Below are 17,704 nucleotides of genomic sequence, written 5' to 3'. Positions count from 1 at the left end.
ATTAAAAGCATGTTTTCATATGTGATATATTTACAAAACAGAGATGTTTATTTTATATTTGGGAAGTGGGGTATCACTTTAATAGTTGTAATAAGTTGTGTGAACATGTCTTTACGGGGTAGATTTTGGTGGTGAAGATGATGCAGCAGTTTGCTCTTGGACCCAGGCAACACAGTATTGTGTAAGCTATTCTCTGCATTAGGTGTTTTTGTTAACGCACATACCGCAAGAGATCAATTTTAACCTTTTTCATGAAGTCTCCATATGGATGTATTTCAATCCCTTCCCCACAGTAGTTATTTTATTATCTTTTCTGCAGCTTCTATTTGACAGCTTTAAGTACATATCCTTACATGATGAAACAATATGCTTATATGTATTTCCATCACAAGATGACATGGGTTTTGGCTTGCACATTTACAGGTGGTATGGTTGCTGAACGACCTTAAGCCAGGACCGATTTATCGTGCCATGCTGTTTACGCTATCCATCAGATGGAAGTTTTGTGAGAAACTTAAATCAAAACTGATTTTGCACAAATTGGCTAAGATGATGGCATAAGCATACATCAACCCCACTCCCTCCACCATTCTACACTCATTTGTGCATGCTACAGCAGAAGAGGTTTCTGCTCTGCTCCGGTCCTACCGCCCCACCACCTGTTCCCTCGATCCTATTCCCTTGTATCTCATCCGCACTTTCTCTCCCTCTCTTGCTCTTCCTCTCACAAAAATTTTCAATCTCTCCCTTTCCTCTGGCACATTTCCCTCACCCTTCAAACATGCAGCTGTAACCCCGATTCTGAAAAAGCCCAGCCTTGATCCCAACTCCCCATCCAACTACCACCCTATATCGCTACTGCCATTTGCCTCTAAGATCCTCGAGAGAGTTGTGTACACCAGACTGACTGACTTTCTCGAATCCAACTCTCTGCTTGACCCCCTTCAGTCTGGATTCCCCGCTGGTCATTCTGTCGTAACGGCTGTGACCAAGGTATCCAACGATTTAATTGCTGCTAAATCTCGCAGCCATTACTCTATCCCAATTCTCCTTGATCTTTCTTCTGCCTTTGACACTGTTGACCACTCTCTGTTGGTGTCCCCCAATGTTCTGTCCTTCATCCCCTACTGCTCTCTATCTATACTGCCTCCCTTGGTAAACTCATCAGCTCCTTTGGCTTCCGTTATCATTTCTATGCGGATGACACGCAAATCTAGCTGTCCTCTCCTGATCTCTCTCCGCCCATCTTGATTCGTGTCTCTGACTGCCTCTTTCGATTTCCAACTGCATGGCTGCTCACTTCCTTAAACTCAACCTGTCCAAAACAGAACTTCTGGTCTTTCTTACCTCAAGTGTTACTACTCCCGTGTCTGTCTCCCTCCAAGTCAACGGCACTACCATCACCTCTACCTCGAAGGCACGCTGCCTGGGTGTTCTTTTTTACTCCAAACTCTCCTTCACCCCTCATGTCCAATCTATCGCCAAATCCTGTCGCTTCCATCTCAAAAACATAGCGCGCATCCGCCACCTATTTAACCCCGAATGCGGCCTATTTAACCACCTATTTAACCCCGGATGCTCTTGTTCTCTCTTGCCTTGACTACTGCAATACCCTTCTCAGTGGTCTTATGTGTTCCCAGATTGCACCGCTGTAATCTATAATGAATGCGGCGGCTAGGCTAATTTTCCTGTCCGCTCGCACCTCCCACGCCTCCCCGCTCTGTCAGTCCCTGCATTTTCTTCCAGTTAGATATAGGGCTCAATTTATAAATTCTGGTAAAGAACAAAAAAGGAGGGGGGTGCTATATATATAAAACCACAGTGATATACTTATATCTGTACATAGGTAATTCTGTCAAAGATCTGCCGGATCGATCTAAAAACAAATAATGTACATAGCATAATACTGTATAACAAAATGGTAAATAAATATGGTCTGGTATTGGGTCACTCACGATCTCCAAAGCCTATTGTAGCAGGCTTAGACTGTAACAGCTCTTCATAAGGTCATGCAGACTATGGTTTTCAGTATGTTCCACTTTTCAGATTTTTCCCCGATCACATCAAAAGCTCCAATAGCCAAATGGATACGATTAAAGGGATTTATTAAATAAAATAACAATTTCACAAAGTGGTAAAAAATAGTATAAAAATACAGGGCACAACGCGTTTCGACTCTAGGTCTTCTTCCAAGGTGCATATGGTCCGGACAGTTTCAAACTCTTTAAATAAGTCCGGTGTTGCCGGTTTTCCCGGGCAAATTTTCAATTCACTTCCGTATTGTGACGTCACTTCCGGGTTCCTCTGACGTGACTTGCGTCGGTGACGTCATCACGGATAAGTTCGTATTCAGTCCTTGACCCGGATACTGCTTTACTTTGGCGCCATCTTTGAAGGTGGCAACTTATTTTATAAAGTCCACTCATTGGTAGGGGAAATTAGAGCCATTAAAAATGGTTAATCCACATCTTACTGTGCAAAATTACAAATCAAATTATAATCAACAAAATATACATATAATTCAGAGGTGGTATCTATTTATTCTACAACATAAGTAGAAGACACAGGTGTGGAAACGGTTTTGTCCAAAAGGTCCTAAAAAACATATATATATATAGGGGAGGCCAAATCGAGTCCAAATCGAGTCCACGTTGAGTCGTAGCGAAATGAGATGGATTTTTGACCTGGAGACATTGACTCCGGGCGGACTCAACGTGGACTTCGAGATGGCAGCCCTTATTTAGAAGATTAGCCCTCCCAGCCTCTATACATATGTTTGTCCTTTTGGACCATTCTTTCCCTTTGTACCTTTTTTAAAAATCTTTTTTACTATTCTAAAAAAAAATTTTATTATCCTAAATCTTACTAAAATTATTTTTAAAAATTTTTGTCTATATATATATATATATATATATATGTTTTTTAGGACCTTTTGGACAAAACCGTTTCCACACCTGTGTCTTCTACTTATGTTGTAGAATAAATAGATACCACCTCTGAATTATATGTATATTTTGTTGATTATAATTTGATTTGTAATTTTGCACAGTAAGATGTGGATTAACCATTTTTAATGGCTCTAATTTCCCCTACCAATGAGTGGACTTTATAAAATAAGTTGCCACCTTCAAAGATGGCGCCAAAGTAAAGCAGTATCCGGGTCAAGGACTGAATACAAACTTATCCGTGATGACGTCACCGACGCAAGTCACGTCGGAGGAACCCGGAAGTGACGTCACAATACGGAAGTGAATTGAAAATTTGCCCGGGAAAACCGGCAACACCGGACTTATTTAAAGAGTTTGAAACTGTCCGGACCATATGCACCTTGGAAGAAGACCTAGAGTCGAAACGCGTTGTGCCCTGTATTTTTATACTATTTTTTACCACTTTGTGAAATTATTTTATTTAATAAATCCCTTTAATCGTATCCATTTGGCTATTGGAGCTTTTGATGTGATCGGGGAAAAATCTGAAAAGTGGAACATACTGAAAACCATAGTCTGCATGACCTTATGAAGAGCTGTTACAGTCTAAGCCTGCTACAATAGGCTTTGGAGATCGTGAGTGACCCAATACCAGACCATATTTATTTACCATTTTGTTATACAGTATTATGCTATGTACATTATTTGTTTTTAGATCGATCCGGCAGATCTTTGACAGAATTACCTATGTACAGATATAAGTATATCACTGTGGTTTTATATATATAGCACCCCCCTCCTTTTTTGTTCTTTATCACTGTTTGTATTTGTATAGAGCCTTTGGGTGATTTGTTTGGCACTTGGGGGTTGTTGCTGTTCTCATTGTTTTCTAAATAGCGCCAATCCACCCATATATTTCTCTAATCAGAAATAATATTTGTACCTTATAAATTCTGGTGCTTGCTTACAAGTCCCTACACAATGCTGCTCCAACCTACCTATCCTCCCTAATACACAAGTATGTCCCGTCGAGGCCCTACGCTCTGCCAAACACCTACGTATATCCTCTGTCCATACTCCCACCTCTAATGCTCGCCTCCAAGATTTCTCCAGGGCTGCACCTCTTCTGTGGAACTCCCACCCCTTCTCCGTAAGACTTTCACCCAGTCTCCACTCATTCAAAAAAATCATTGGAAACTCACTTCTTCAAGAAAGCATATCAATTAAACTGTTTGCAGGTTTTTATCCCCCACCCCCCATGACTCCTCTCTTGCAACTGTCAAAAATTACCTACTAAGCCCTCAATGAATACTTTTCAAACAACCTACTTCGTACCCCTACTTTTACCTGTTGTGTCACTATACCCCACTCCCACTAGAATGTAAGCTCATTGAGCAGGTCCCTCCACCTCTCTGTTCCTGTACGTCCAGTTGTCTGGTTACAATTACATGTCTGTTAGTCCACCAATTGTACAGCGCTACGAAATCTGATGGCGCTATATAAATAAGAAAAAAATAATAATGACGTTCACCATCATTCTTCCCGATTTCAAAGCTTGGTGAAGGGAACAGAAAGGCACAAGAAGTGGTGTTAGGAAACAAAAATAAGTAATAAACAAGCTATTTAAAAAGAAAATGTAAAAATATATATATTTTTTGTATTACCCCACCTTCACTACCAAGTGGTAGAATCAGAGTAATTTAGGTGTCCTGGGAAGTTGTGTCTAAATGTATTTTTCATTTCAGCATGCATAGAATGCACATTATTAAGTGGAAACAAAAATGAAAATGTTAGTGGAATATAAAATTTTAAAATGTAAAAAGTCAATTTCCAAATAAAGAAGTTATAAACAAGGAAACAGTGTTGTATATAAAGATATAAGCTTTGTATAATTATAATAAATGGTGTTACATTGTTATGATGTTGCCCATACCATATCACCCTCATTGCAGTAATGTTGCTTCACTGGATACGAACATACTAATACATGCACATACATATATAAACTAATACACATATAAAGACACATATAAGCACGTTCATGCATACAAACATATACACAGATATGCCTAACAAATTCATTGCCACACACAGACGCACATTCTCAGGGACACACAAATACATAATGTCAGAGACATTTACCCAATCACACATATACCAAAATACACTGTCAAGACGCATACACACATGCTGACAGACGCACACTGTCTCACATACACACTGTTAGTAACACACACAACAGACATATATACATGCTGACAGACACAAACACTGTCACACATACATACAACATTGTCAGACACAAACACATATATGCTGACAGACACACACTGTCACATACACACTGTTAGAGACACTCACACATTTACCATGGTGGTGTAGTGGTGCTAATGTGTTGTAATTCCTGACATGCTGCTTCCCTGCTCTATTATAATGTGATGTGTACCTTGACATAGTAATGGAACAGGGAATAGTGTGTTAGTGTCTGCTGTCAATAGATGCAGCTCCCTATCATCGTCAGCCACCCTCCCATTACCTGCTTCTTGGAGGGAGGATGGCTGCTTCTTTGTTTTCACAGCAGCTCTGCCAGTCCTCCCTCCTCCCAGCGTTATGAGCTCAAGATCCCCCCTCCGCTGTGCCAGTCCTCGACCCACCCATAATTTTTAGCCAGAGCCCCCCCTCCCCTTCCCAACCGGACCTTCCTACAAAGATAAGAAAAATGTGAGACTGTTCCTTCCACAGCATGATTATGTCAATGAAAAATTGGAGTAATAGACGACAGGCAGCTCTCTCCTCCAGACAGCAGCAGTCTCAGGTTAGTGTATAATCAGAGGTTAGAGGCTACTGCTTCCCTTGTCCGCTCTCCCTTCAATTTGGGACTGTAGAAGCTTGGAGGAGAAGAAGAGCAGTCTGAAGGTCACATCATGCTTTCTGTTAGTATAATTTGCAAACAAAATTAGTTTGCCATTATAAATATTGTGTATACAAGATTGCAGGGTATAAATGCATATTCTGTAATATGTATAAATGAGTGCAGCGTTGAAGGGGTAAAGCAATCACACCAGGATAACAAAAATGTTTGGATCAGAAAGTGATCAGTATAAAAGGTAATTCGGCGCAACCTTCTAAAACACAAACTGAAACTGTGAATTTGGTCTACACCTTAGGTAGGTGAAGACTGCAATTTCACTGCCTCTTTCATTCAGTGTGGCCTGGCTGGTGGGGAAGATCTTAGACATCTCTGGGCCAGTCCTTAAGTAACTTTAACTTGTGAGATCGTTTCATCTTTCCTGTAGGCTTTAGACCTTGGCCATTGTGGGCATTTGGGGATTGGGCCAATTGCCATCTGGGAATGGTTGCTATAGTAAACAATTTTTTTTGTCCCAGAGACCTGATACATACCTGTTCTGGCCAATGGGGAACCCAATAAAATAATGTGAAATCACATATTTCATTCTAACCTAGGGGTTAATAACCTCTGAACTAAAGACAGACTATGTACTACTAGAGCAATATGTTATTTCATTATAAAGCAGTCTACATTTATTGACAACCTCATAATACTTGAAAGCAGTAACATTTCATGAAAGATTAATCCCTGCACTTGTAAATGTGTAGAGGACAATGTTGACAGCTAGGGTTAACATTCGTGGTGTACGTATGCATAAAATCATGTTGTGGTTTGAAGTTAATTTGTGTTTATACAGTAATGTGTTTCCTTATTGCTCTAGGTGACAAAGAAAACACATAATTAATATTAATGAAGACTTGGTTAACACAGAAAGTTACACTGGACTTTTCCCAATAAAGTCTAGTTAGGGAATCAGGCTAGTGTTCCTTTGAAAAAAAAAAAAAATGAACCATCTATAATGCACAATTTCATTACAAAGTGATCATCTAAGAGATTCAAAATAATGGATGTCATCATCTGCACACCAATATTGTCAATGATAAAAAGGTTGCAAAAGCCCTGTCCTTTTCTTGCTGGTCAGAGTGGATTGTTAAACAAAGCAAGAATTCACCGGAATACTTTTATATGGTTGGTAAAATTGAACATCTAGTAGGGATGTCCAGCTTCCTCCTGTTGCACTTCACGTTCGGTAAGGTGTGTACAATTGTCTCATTATTCAAATATTGTTGGAGAAATGCCCACAGCCCCAGTGATATGAATAGTGATGGGTATCCCAAGATTAAAAAGAAGACTAGTGAATGTACAATGTTTTTTCAGGAGTTTGCAAACAGTTAAGAGAGCTTATTTGAGTGTGTTTGCTCCAATGGTAGGGTTAGGTATGAGTGTTAGTGCAGTACAGTGGAACCTCGGTTTACAAACGCCTCGGTTAACATAATTTTTGGTTTACAAATGAAAATCCATTGAAAATAATGCCTTGGTTTACAAATTTGTTTCACAATACAAAGCAAGTTTCCCCAGGATGCATTGCACTTGGGAAGTTTATAGTGCCGCCCCTGTGCTTGCTGGAGTCTGTGGGTAGCACGTGGCGTCGGGTGTGGAGGTGTTGGAGTGGCTTTTGCATTGAGTTATGGAGCCATTCTGGAAATTGTTTGCAGTTGTTTTGGGACTTTTTGGTGCATTTCTCAAGCTGTGGAAAGGTAGGGAGCTGAGCTTCATCGTTTGCATGCCTTTTATTGTGTGTTCTGCATTGTGGGTTGGTTTCCATGCCAGCTCATTTTTACTTTTTCCTGACCTCCAGAACGGATTAATTGGTTTTCAATGCATTCCAATAGGAAACCGCGTTTCGGTTTACAAATGTTTCGCAATAAAAATCGTCCTGGAGAACGCATTAAATTCGTAAACCGAGGTCCCACTGTATAAGTAGAACTATGATAGAGCAAAAGAGAACTGTGGTGGTGAGGAGCAGAAAGACCAGTAGAGGTATAACAGTAAATAAATGAAAGCTATGCAACATGGGTTTGCATTCAAGGGTCAGAAGTTAGATATGAACAGGCCAGTTGATTCCTGTTACGGAGTGCATGAGCAGTTTTGTTTTATATTTATTTAAGCAAAATAATAGAGTGAGTGATGTAAAAGGCCAAGGGGGTATTTTAATGGTATTGGGCAATCAACACAGAAGAAGCAAATTAGAGTGAGAAGAGCAGGGCCAGACAGGGGATGAAATAAATCTGTAAGCCCATTTTCTGCCCAACATTGAGCAGTTCTGGCAGATTTTAGCTGTGGCGATAAGCAAGGGGTCCATTGGGTATTTTCCTAACCTATTTCATATTATCTAATTGTGCTACCTCACAACTCACCCTAGTGCATATAACCTATCAGTTATACACCTGCACATTATTAGAGTTATTCACTAAACTGGAAATTGTCAGGAAATTAACATATTATGCCAAGGTAGCATTCAGTACTGTGTACAGTACTCCAAGTGAGGTCTCACCAGAACACTGGTGAGACCTCACTTGGAGTACTGTACACAGTACTGGAGACCATATCTTCAGAAGGATATTGATACCTTAGAGAGAGTTCAAAGAAGGGCTACTAAACTGGTTCATGGATTGCAGGATAAAACTTACCAGGAAAGGTTAAAGGATCTGAACATGTATAGCTTAGAGGAAAGACGAGATGGGGGGATATGATAGAAACATTTAAATACATAAAGGGAATCAACACAGTAAAGGAGGAGACTATATTTAAAAGAAGAAAAACTACCACAACAAGAGGACATAGTCTTAAATTAGAGGGGCAAAGGTTTAAAAATAATACCAGGAAGTATTACTTTACTGAGAGGGTAGTGGATGCATGGAATAGCCTTCCAGCTGAAGTGGTAGAGGTTAACACAGTAAAGGAGTTTAAGCATGCGTGGGATAGGCATAAGGCTATCCTAACTATAAGATAAGGCCAGGGACTAATGAAAGTATTTAGAAAACTGGGCAGACTAGATGGGCCAAATGGTTCTTATCTGCCGTCACATTCTATATTTCTATGTTTCACCAACCCACCTATTTTTCCAGATGGGCTATTTTGGAAATAACGTGATCTGTGCAAACTTTGGCACTTATATACAATAACATACAACAGCAGCTACCACCCAAGTGTATCTCCCTGACTCAACACAATAAAAGTACAAATAACAGGTCGTTTTCTGTTATTTAAATTTGTAAATTCCCTGATTAATTCCCAGTTTTTTGAAAAACAACCTAATACCAGGCATTGAAATGCCCTTATCCCTTCATGTTACACAAGTAATTGTTTGGACATTTCGTTAGCCTATGATGGTAATGACCTTGTGCAATGGAAAAAAAAACAAGTCCTTTTGTAATGAGAACCAACAGCCCTTTCATTACAGTATTAACGTCTTTAACAGGCAAATGACCTAATTAGGGTCTCAAAACTTGCATTGTATCAAACTCAAATGTTCCCATCTGTCTCACGCATTAATAACAGTATTTGCTGAGAACAGTAATACTTCACTGACAGCATAGCTATAGTATGTCAGAATTCCTTGAGGCTTTACTGCAGGAACTAAGACTATCCCATTCATTAGATGTGAATACTGGTAATGCAGTAGTTATAAATTACAGAAGCGAAGTAGCCCTGCTGCAGATTTTATATATCCCCAATAAAGTATAATTGTGCTCTAATGATGTCTTATTAAAGGGAAACCATAGTCTCTCACACCACTTCATCTGCAGTGACCCTGTCCTTAAGCCCTGCACTGTAAAACATTGCCGATTTTTAAGGTTAAGTCTTCTGCTGTACTGACATGTGACACAGAAGCCCATTGGAAACCATTGAATACAATGCTTTCCAATGGGTATGCATGAATGAGTGTGCGGCAGATCCCCAATGTAAAACATGTTTGTTTATTTAGCTTTATTGCAAACGAGGGGGGTGGGGGGGTCTTTATAGGTCTAGTGATAGGGACACTATAACATTAGGAATACAGGTTTGTATTCCTAACACCATAATGTAATTTTAAATGAAATGACTAAATCTCAATCAAGAGCTAACGAGTTGCAAAGAGAACATACTTTAAGAACATTAATATTTCCTTAAGTGCATATGTACATACACTTATCAGCCAAAACATTAATACCACCTGCCTAACATCATGTAGGCCCCCTTGGGCTGCCAAAACGCCTCTGAAGTATCAAGGCATGGACTCCACAAGACCTCTTAACGTGTCCTGTTGTACCTGGCTCCAAGACATTAGCAGCAGATCCTTTAAGTCCTGCAAGTTGCTAAGTTGGGTCTCCGTGAATAGGATTTGTTGTTTCAGCACATCCCACAGATGTTCATTTGGATTGAGATCTGGGGAATTTGAAGGCCAAGGCAACACCTTGAACTCTTTCACATGTTCCTCAAACCATTCCTAAATATTTTTTGCAGTGTGGCTGGATGCATTATCCTGCTGAAAGAGGCCACCACCATCAGGGAACACCATTGCCATGAATGGGTGTACGTAGTCTGCAACAATCTCAAGGTAGGTGGTACATGTCAAAGTAATATCCACATGAATGCCAGGACCCAATGTTTCCCAGCAGAATATTGCCCAGACCTTAACACGGCCTTCTTCCCATAGTGCACCCTGTTCCTGTCTATTTCCCAGGTAAATGACATACATGCACCCAGCCATAAACCTGATCTAAAAAAACAAACACACATGATTCATCAGGCAGACCACCTTCTTCCATTGGCCCAGTTATGTCACTTATGTCCGCATTGAAGGCACTTTCGGCGGTGGAAAAGGGTCATCATGGACAATCTGACCTGTCTGTGGTTACACAGAAAACTGTAATGCATTGTGTGTTTTGACACTTTTCAATCACTTTTAATGTCAAAATAGGGATAAATCTGTTTATTGATGAGACATAAGTTATAGATACAATCAACTATGCTTTTATGGTTACCAAGTGGAGACCAGGGGATACGCATATGTGAGAAATGGATTGACATCTTCTCAGGAAATCACTTCTATATAACATCTATATAAAATGGCCTGATCTTGCCAAAATATTATGAAGTCAGCATTACAACTTAATTACAAGACATGGCTGTGTGTAAATATAGGCCTTTTGTAAAAGCAACACTGGTTGATCTGTCTAAAGGCCATAAATTACACACATAAAGGTACAAAGTATACAAAACTAAAAATTGTGTGTATATATATATATAGTAAATGTAAACTGGGTTTCAACATTTGGACACATCAGGGTTATTCACTAAACTGAATTTCAAATTTAAGGCCAGAGTAGCTAAACTGAAAGCATAGCTGACGTTTTTCCAGATTTTTTTTTCTAGTTTGTCTATTTTCACCTTAAAATTCACTTTCAGTTCACTTTGAATTCTCACTTAAGTGAATACTCTGTACGACCTTATTTGTAACCAATCCTTAAAAATCAATGACCTGTAAAATAGTTTTTTTTTTTAAATGTTTATTTTCGCATTTATTGACTTTAGACTTTTTTAATGACTTTCCAAAATTAATAATGCAGTCATTTATTAAAGGACCACTATAGGCACCCAGACCACTTCAGCTTAATGAAGTGGTCTGGGTGCCAGGTCCATCTAGGATTAACCCTTTCTGCTGTAAACATAGCAGTTTCAGAGATACTGCTATGTTTACAAATGCGTTAATCCAGCTTCTAGTGGCTGTCTCATTGACAGCCGCTAGAGGTGCTTCCGCGCTTCTCACTGTGAGAAGACGCCAGCATCCATAGGAAAGCATAGAGAATGCTTTCCTATAAGACTAGCTGAATGCGTGCGCGGCTCATGACGCACATGTACATTCAGCCGATGACGGCCAAAGGAGGAGGAGAGTCCCCAGCTCCGAGGGAACCCAGCGCTGGAAAAAAGGTAAGGGATTAACCCCTTCCCCTAGAGCCTAGGTGAGGGGGACACAAGGACCCTATAGAGCTAGGAAAACGAGTATGTTTAGTGGTCCTTTAACTACTTCCATTAAGAATTAACTACCTCTCAAATGAAACAAGGTGAAACTTTGTCAATTACATTTCTTCATTCCCTTATCCAACCTTAAATAACCTACATGCTAAATGTATTCCTATGCAAAGCGTGAGGACGTCCAGCATTGTTTCACGAAACCAAACTCAGTAAAAGGCCAGGAAGCACCTTTAGTGCTTATACATGCTTTCCTATGGGAGAAATAATAATGCAAGTGCAGCCATTGCTGCGCATGTGTATTAGGTATTCCCCGCCAGCTGATGTCGGTGTGGGAGGTGCAGAGATGGAGCCTGAACCAGCGCCGTACTCGGGTAAGTGATGGAGGAGGGCACTATAGGGATCTATAGTGCCAGGAAAACTACTTTGTACTTTAGTGTCTCTTTAAAGCATAATACATTTCTATATTTCTATATAAGTTTTTCTGTTTTTGTTTTTTTACATGAATCCTCATGTAGCCTTCAGTTGTGCGTCTCGCGGGATAGTATCAAATGAGGTAAAGTATAACAGAGTTATGCACTAAAATGGGAATTTCAGAGAATTGACAGGGTAATTTAATATAGGCCAAGCTGTATTCCCACTCTTGCAATGTTGGCCTACAAATTGCCAGTCCCTTTTCAATTCTCCAAAATTGAGTTAGTGTAACATTATGTCTGTCTTAAATGGACATTCTAGGCAGCATAAGCACTGAAATCCCCTAACCCCACCCCCCACATAAGAGCCATACAATTTTGGTTTTTCACTTCTCTGAGAGCCTAGGTGCGTCAGCTTAGGCTTCCTCCTCTGGTTTCACAAGCGGTTTTACTTATAATAGATATGTTTCCATTTATGCAATAGACATAACAATTTTGTTCATGTTTGGATGGAATTTATTTGCTGACAGCATCAGCTGACACTCTCGTTCAATGGATTTTGTCCAAATATATCAATTTTGAACCTATTTATTGCAGAAGGGAAATTTTTGCTTCAGTTATATCAGCGAAAAACGGCTGGACAGGATGTGCCAGGAGACCCATGTAAGTGTCACACTGTTCAAATAAAAGAACTTGCTTTTGCTCTAAACAGAATGTCTGCATCAAATGGTCACTTCCTTGTTTTTTCTCTTTTATTGCATCAGTGTTTTCTCTTTTCTGTGTGGTGAATCTATGCATATACCACTCTTTTTGTAAAACAGTACTTACATTTACCACAATTCTACTGTGGTGGAATCTCGGTAAAAATAAATTTAGTAGGCCGAGATTACCACGTGGCATGTGTACGTGCATATGCTGACGTATCGGTCGGTTGGTTGCACGTGGCAAGATACGATCAGTAGTGTACGGAGCATGTGCGAGAATACAGGATGTAGTATTCCCCTCCTCCATTGTGCTGGACAAGCCATGCGGTCAAACAGGAAGTTAATTCTTATTTGTTTTGATTGGTCAAGAGAATGTACGGGTGGAGCTTAATATGGGAGGAGTTATGTGCCTATATAAGGAGCCTACACTATTGTCCGGGGCTCAGAACTTGTTGTATTTTGGTGACATTAGTCCCTCTGAGTCCCGATTGGTGAACCGAATAAAGAATCTCTTCCTTCCTGAAGAAACCTGTGTCCATCTCTCTGTGCTTGGCTTCCGTCAGTTTCTCCGGTATCACTACCAGCCTCCACCTTCATAGAGTTGCAGTTTAATGTCGTCTTTTCTGAAGTATGTTTTCCAGCACATTTTCACTTTTAATTGTCAGCCTACATCATTGTTTTCTTACCTTTTTTATTGGCTGCACTTCATGTACATTGTGTTATTGGCCCCTGTACTGTCAAAATGGTTAGATGGCTTATGTAACCATTTTGTAAGATGGGCCAATTCAATTTAATAAAGCCAAAAACACACGGGATACTGGTAATTGCAATAGCTTTATTGCCTCATACATCTCAGAGCTATGCTTTATAATTGTACTGTGGGCCTCAAATGCTGAGTGGACACAAACAAAAGAATGAATTATCCAGCTCAGAAAGTGCATGCATTGATTTATCAAGATACTGTAGTGTCCTTTGAGACTGTGAGCAAATTAGGGAGAGATCCAGAGCATTGAAATGAGGCACATTATCCAAGGCACATGTTTCACAGTTTGCAATGATGCCTTCCTTTATTTTATAAGAAGTAAGCTCTATAGACAGATTAACTGACCTGTTTTCAGGAGTTAAGAGAGGTGAGCAAAACAGTAATTTATATGTGAGGTGAAAAATGAATGCTGTTTTATGAAATAAAATCAGTATTTATAGCAGAGTTAGGGCTTTATGACAACATATTACGCTACAAGACCTGGAAGATTTTTTCAAATGTGCTCTAATTTTATGACTAGACAAATGATACAGATGTAATAACCATACAATGCATCTCCTGATGATGCATGGTCACATTTATTGCAATAGACTAATTATAGTGTGAAAATAATCAAAACATATTTTAATATGACTAAGTAGAAACTTAGCACAACCACATACCAGCCAACTTGGGATAAGTGGGTGGGTGTACCTTAGGGGGGGGGTGCCAGTGAAATGGCTTGCATATTAAAAATCAAGTGTACCAGTGATGTGGTTGTGTCACTAGTTACACCCATAGGATAGTTTGCCACCCCCACTAAGGGCAGAACATGTGCAAACAATTATTAATGCATTCTGCTCGGCAGCTTTATGTTCTCAGTGCAGTGTGCACAGAACATGCCCGTCATTAGACACTGTCCTTTAGGTAGATTAGTATCCACAGATGCAGGATCCCAGAGAGCAAACAAGAGACAGCGAGACAGGACTCTGGATTTGGGACAGTCTCGTCAAGATTATTGAAAGTACAGCCAATGAGAAATTAAAATCTTTACTCTACGTGTCTTCTATTGGTGGCCAAAAATTAGAATGAGAAAAACACCACAACTAATTTTGTAATATTGTTGCTACCTATGGCATCCATGCTTTTCCAAATTTAGGATACTGGAATGTAGATATAATTAGCTCAAATGTATATATTATGGAGTCTAATTCTGAAATTAGCCCAAGATTATATATTGTGGAATATTGTTCCAGGAGCTAGGTTGCTAGGTTCCTGGAATTTCTGAAGGAAATATACAAGTAAAGGCCATTAATCGAATGATATCACTGCTTATGACATAACTTTTATCATAATGTAACATCAGTGTCATGCGATGATGAAATCAAAACAGAACTTTTTAGAGTCTCAGGTGTCCTCACTGCTCTAATCCTAGAGTGTCCATATACAGAAACCGCTTTAACAATTCCCTACTGACCCTTTTTAAGACATTCGCAAAGTAACGACTCAAATTTCACCTAGTTAACTCATCTGTATGTTAAACTAACATTTGAGAGAGACAGGCCAATAATAGTACAAATTGCTTTTGTAAGCAAAACATAATTAAGCTTTGCATCATCAAAATTCTTAGGAGAGTAAAAATAGAAATATCTCTCTGAATGAAGATACAAAGGGGAAAACATATCTAGAATACACTAGACAAAAGATATCACAGCATTAAAGATTTCTGAAGGACACTGTTAATTACAGTATCTGAATAATCAACTTCAGTTTCCAAGGAGCTCAGCCAGTATTTGAATAGACTTGGCCTGGTCGGGGATACAGACTAGAAGATTGATGCACAGCTGCATGCTAATCTACAGGGTTTTTTAAAAAAATATATTGGCAAAGGTCACAGTATTCAGATGTTCCCAGCTCATTTCCGCTCCACAATACATATTGATTCTGACCATCTTCAGCCAATTTATGGTTCTAATCAGTGGGTTATTGTGAAGATGCCTTTTAATCAGAATAACAGTTGAGTCACTTGGTAATTTGGGAATAACTATAGCAGCCAGGTGTCACTTGTGATTATATTCATCCAAAGATGGTAGAGTGAAAGTTCTTCTCCTAGTTACCTTTGTTTCTTATTTCTAAAATCAGAGATGCATATCTTTGTCACACTTTTTTTTTTTTTTACTAATTAGAGTAGTAAGTCGCATATTGAATAGCTGGACCGTCACAACTGAGATTTAGTAATACAACATCAGGGCTAGATTGAATCCTGTTAAAGCAAAAAAAAAGCTAATTTTTGTCCTCTCAAACTGCCAATCCATAAGTATGAACTTTTCCGCCATTGATGTTGCTTCCCCTACGCAGATTTGCATATGTGGGTGTCGGGCTCACAAATGCACAGTAAATGGATACTGAGTAGTCAGATTTGTGTGACGCACTAGTTAGCATGCATCTATTATTCTTCTTAAATTAATAAGTGTTCATGTGAGTGGCTTAGGGAGTCATCAGCAGAAGTTTAAAATGATAAATGTATTGATTAGGCAGATTTTACAAACGTTGTGACTGTTTGGGCAGTGATGGCAATTGTTTGAGGACCCAGTTATCAAATAAAAATCAAGTTTTTATTTACTCTTCCTTCACTTAAAGGGATCCTATAGTGCCAGGAAAACAAAGTCGTTTTCCTGGCACTATGGGGTTAATAGGTCCCCCCCCCCCACCCATGGGACTGAAGGGGTTAGAATTTGCTCACATTGCCTAGAGGGATACTGGCTATACCTCACTGATGATACCTTACAAGGTTGAAACGATCGTTTGGGGTTGCCTTAGCTCATGCAGAGGGAACTTGCTGGCATTTCAGATCTGGACTTCCCATAAGATATGCTTCAGATATGTTCTCTCTGTAATGGCACAAGTTGAGCTAAAACCAACTTGAGATCTGAGGGGGCACCCACGGAAGTGCAGGCTAATTGAGCTGTTGTCCGTTCTCACCTCTCTTGCTACTTGTTTTTCTCCCCTTCAGCCACTTACCTGAATCCAGCGCGATGTCCCTCAGCGCTGGGTCAGGCCTGCCCCCGTTCCTCCCCCACTGCCGGCAGCTGGCGAGGGAGCCCTAATGCACATGAGCGGCAATGGCCGCGCACACATTGGACCTCCCATAGGAAAGCATTATTCAAAGCTTTCATATGCAGAAAATCTGACGCTGGAGGTCCGTGAGGCAGACAGCCACTGTGGGCAGACTTAGAGCTGCAATGTAAACCTTGCAGTTCTCTGGAACTGCAAGGTTTAACATTGCAGCACTCAGTGCAAAAGGGTCACAGCACCCATACTACTTCAATTAGCTGAAGTGTTCTGGGTGCCTACAGTGTCCCTTTAAGCCAGCTCCTTACATTTAAAAAAAAAAATAATCTTTATATGACAGTTAACATGCAAGACACGTTTTTGTTTTATTTTATTTACTGCTCTCTTCATTTGAGCGTTCTATTCTCCCTGTTTGTGCTTTCTTCGCGTTCATCTCAGGTTTGCCATATAAAGTTCCTCATTATTCCAGCTACCATCGCCTTCCATGTAATGTCACTTTCTTTCAGTTCACTCCACCATCTTTCAGTCTGCTCCACCATCTTAATTCCCTTCCTTTTCCCCCACTGCCTTAATCGTAATTTTCCTACTTTCATACCAGCTCTTCTTTAACCCCTTACGGACCAAACTTCTGGAATAAAAGGGAATCATGACATGTCACACATGTCGTGTCCTTAAGGGGTTAAACTTTCCTATCATTTTAATCTTCCAGCTACCACTAATTTGGTCAATACAATTACATTTCTTCCACCACAAAAAATATCTTGTTCTAAATAAATATCTCTTTATATCTACCATGTAAGTTTTTTTTATTTTCCAACATCACTCTTCCCACATTAAATAGCAATCCCCTGAGCAGACACTACATGACATATGTTTGCAGACATGTCAGTACCACTTGTGCCATGTGTTCAAAATCATTGGCTTGGGACTCAAAAATATGCCCAATTAGAAAACTAAAAAAGTGTACAAGGAGTATTTAA

General features: G+C 39.7%; 1 protein-coding gene across 3 annotated transcripts in view; it reads right to left on the bottom strand.

Annotated features, from left to right (window-relative positions):
* Positions 1 to 17,704, bottom strand: part of DLGAP3 (DLG associated protein 3) — a 452,253-nt gene that overhangs the window by 37,580 nt on the left and 396,969 nt on the right. The gene's annotated exons all lie outside the window — the stretch shown is intronic.

The sequence above is a fragment of the Pelobates fuscus genome, chromosome 1 (assembly GCF_036172605.1).
Source record: "Pelobates fuscus isolate aPelFus1 chromosome 1, aPelFus1.pri, whole genome shotgun sequence".
NCBI lineage: Eukaryota > Metazoa > Chordata > Amphibia > Anura > Pelobatidae > Pelobates > Pelobates fuscus.
The sequence above is the reverse complement of the archived record's forward strand: the minus strand, read 5'-3'. Positions and strand labels throughout refer to the sequence as shown.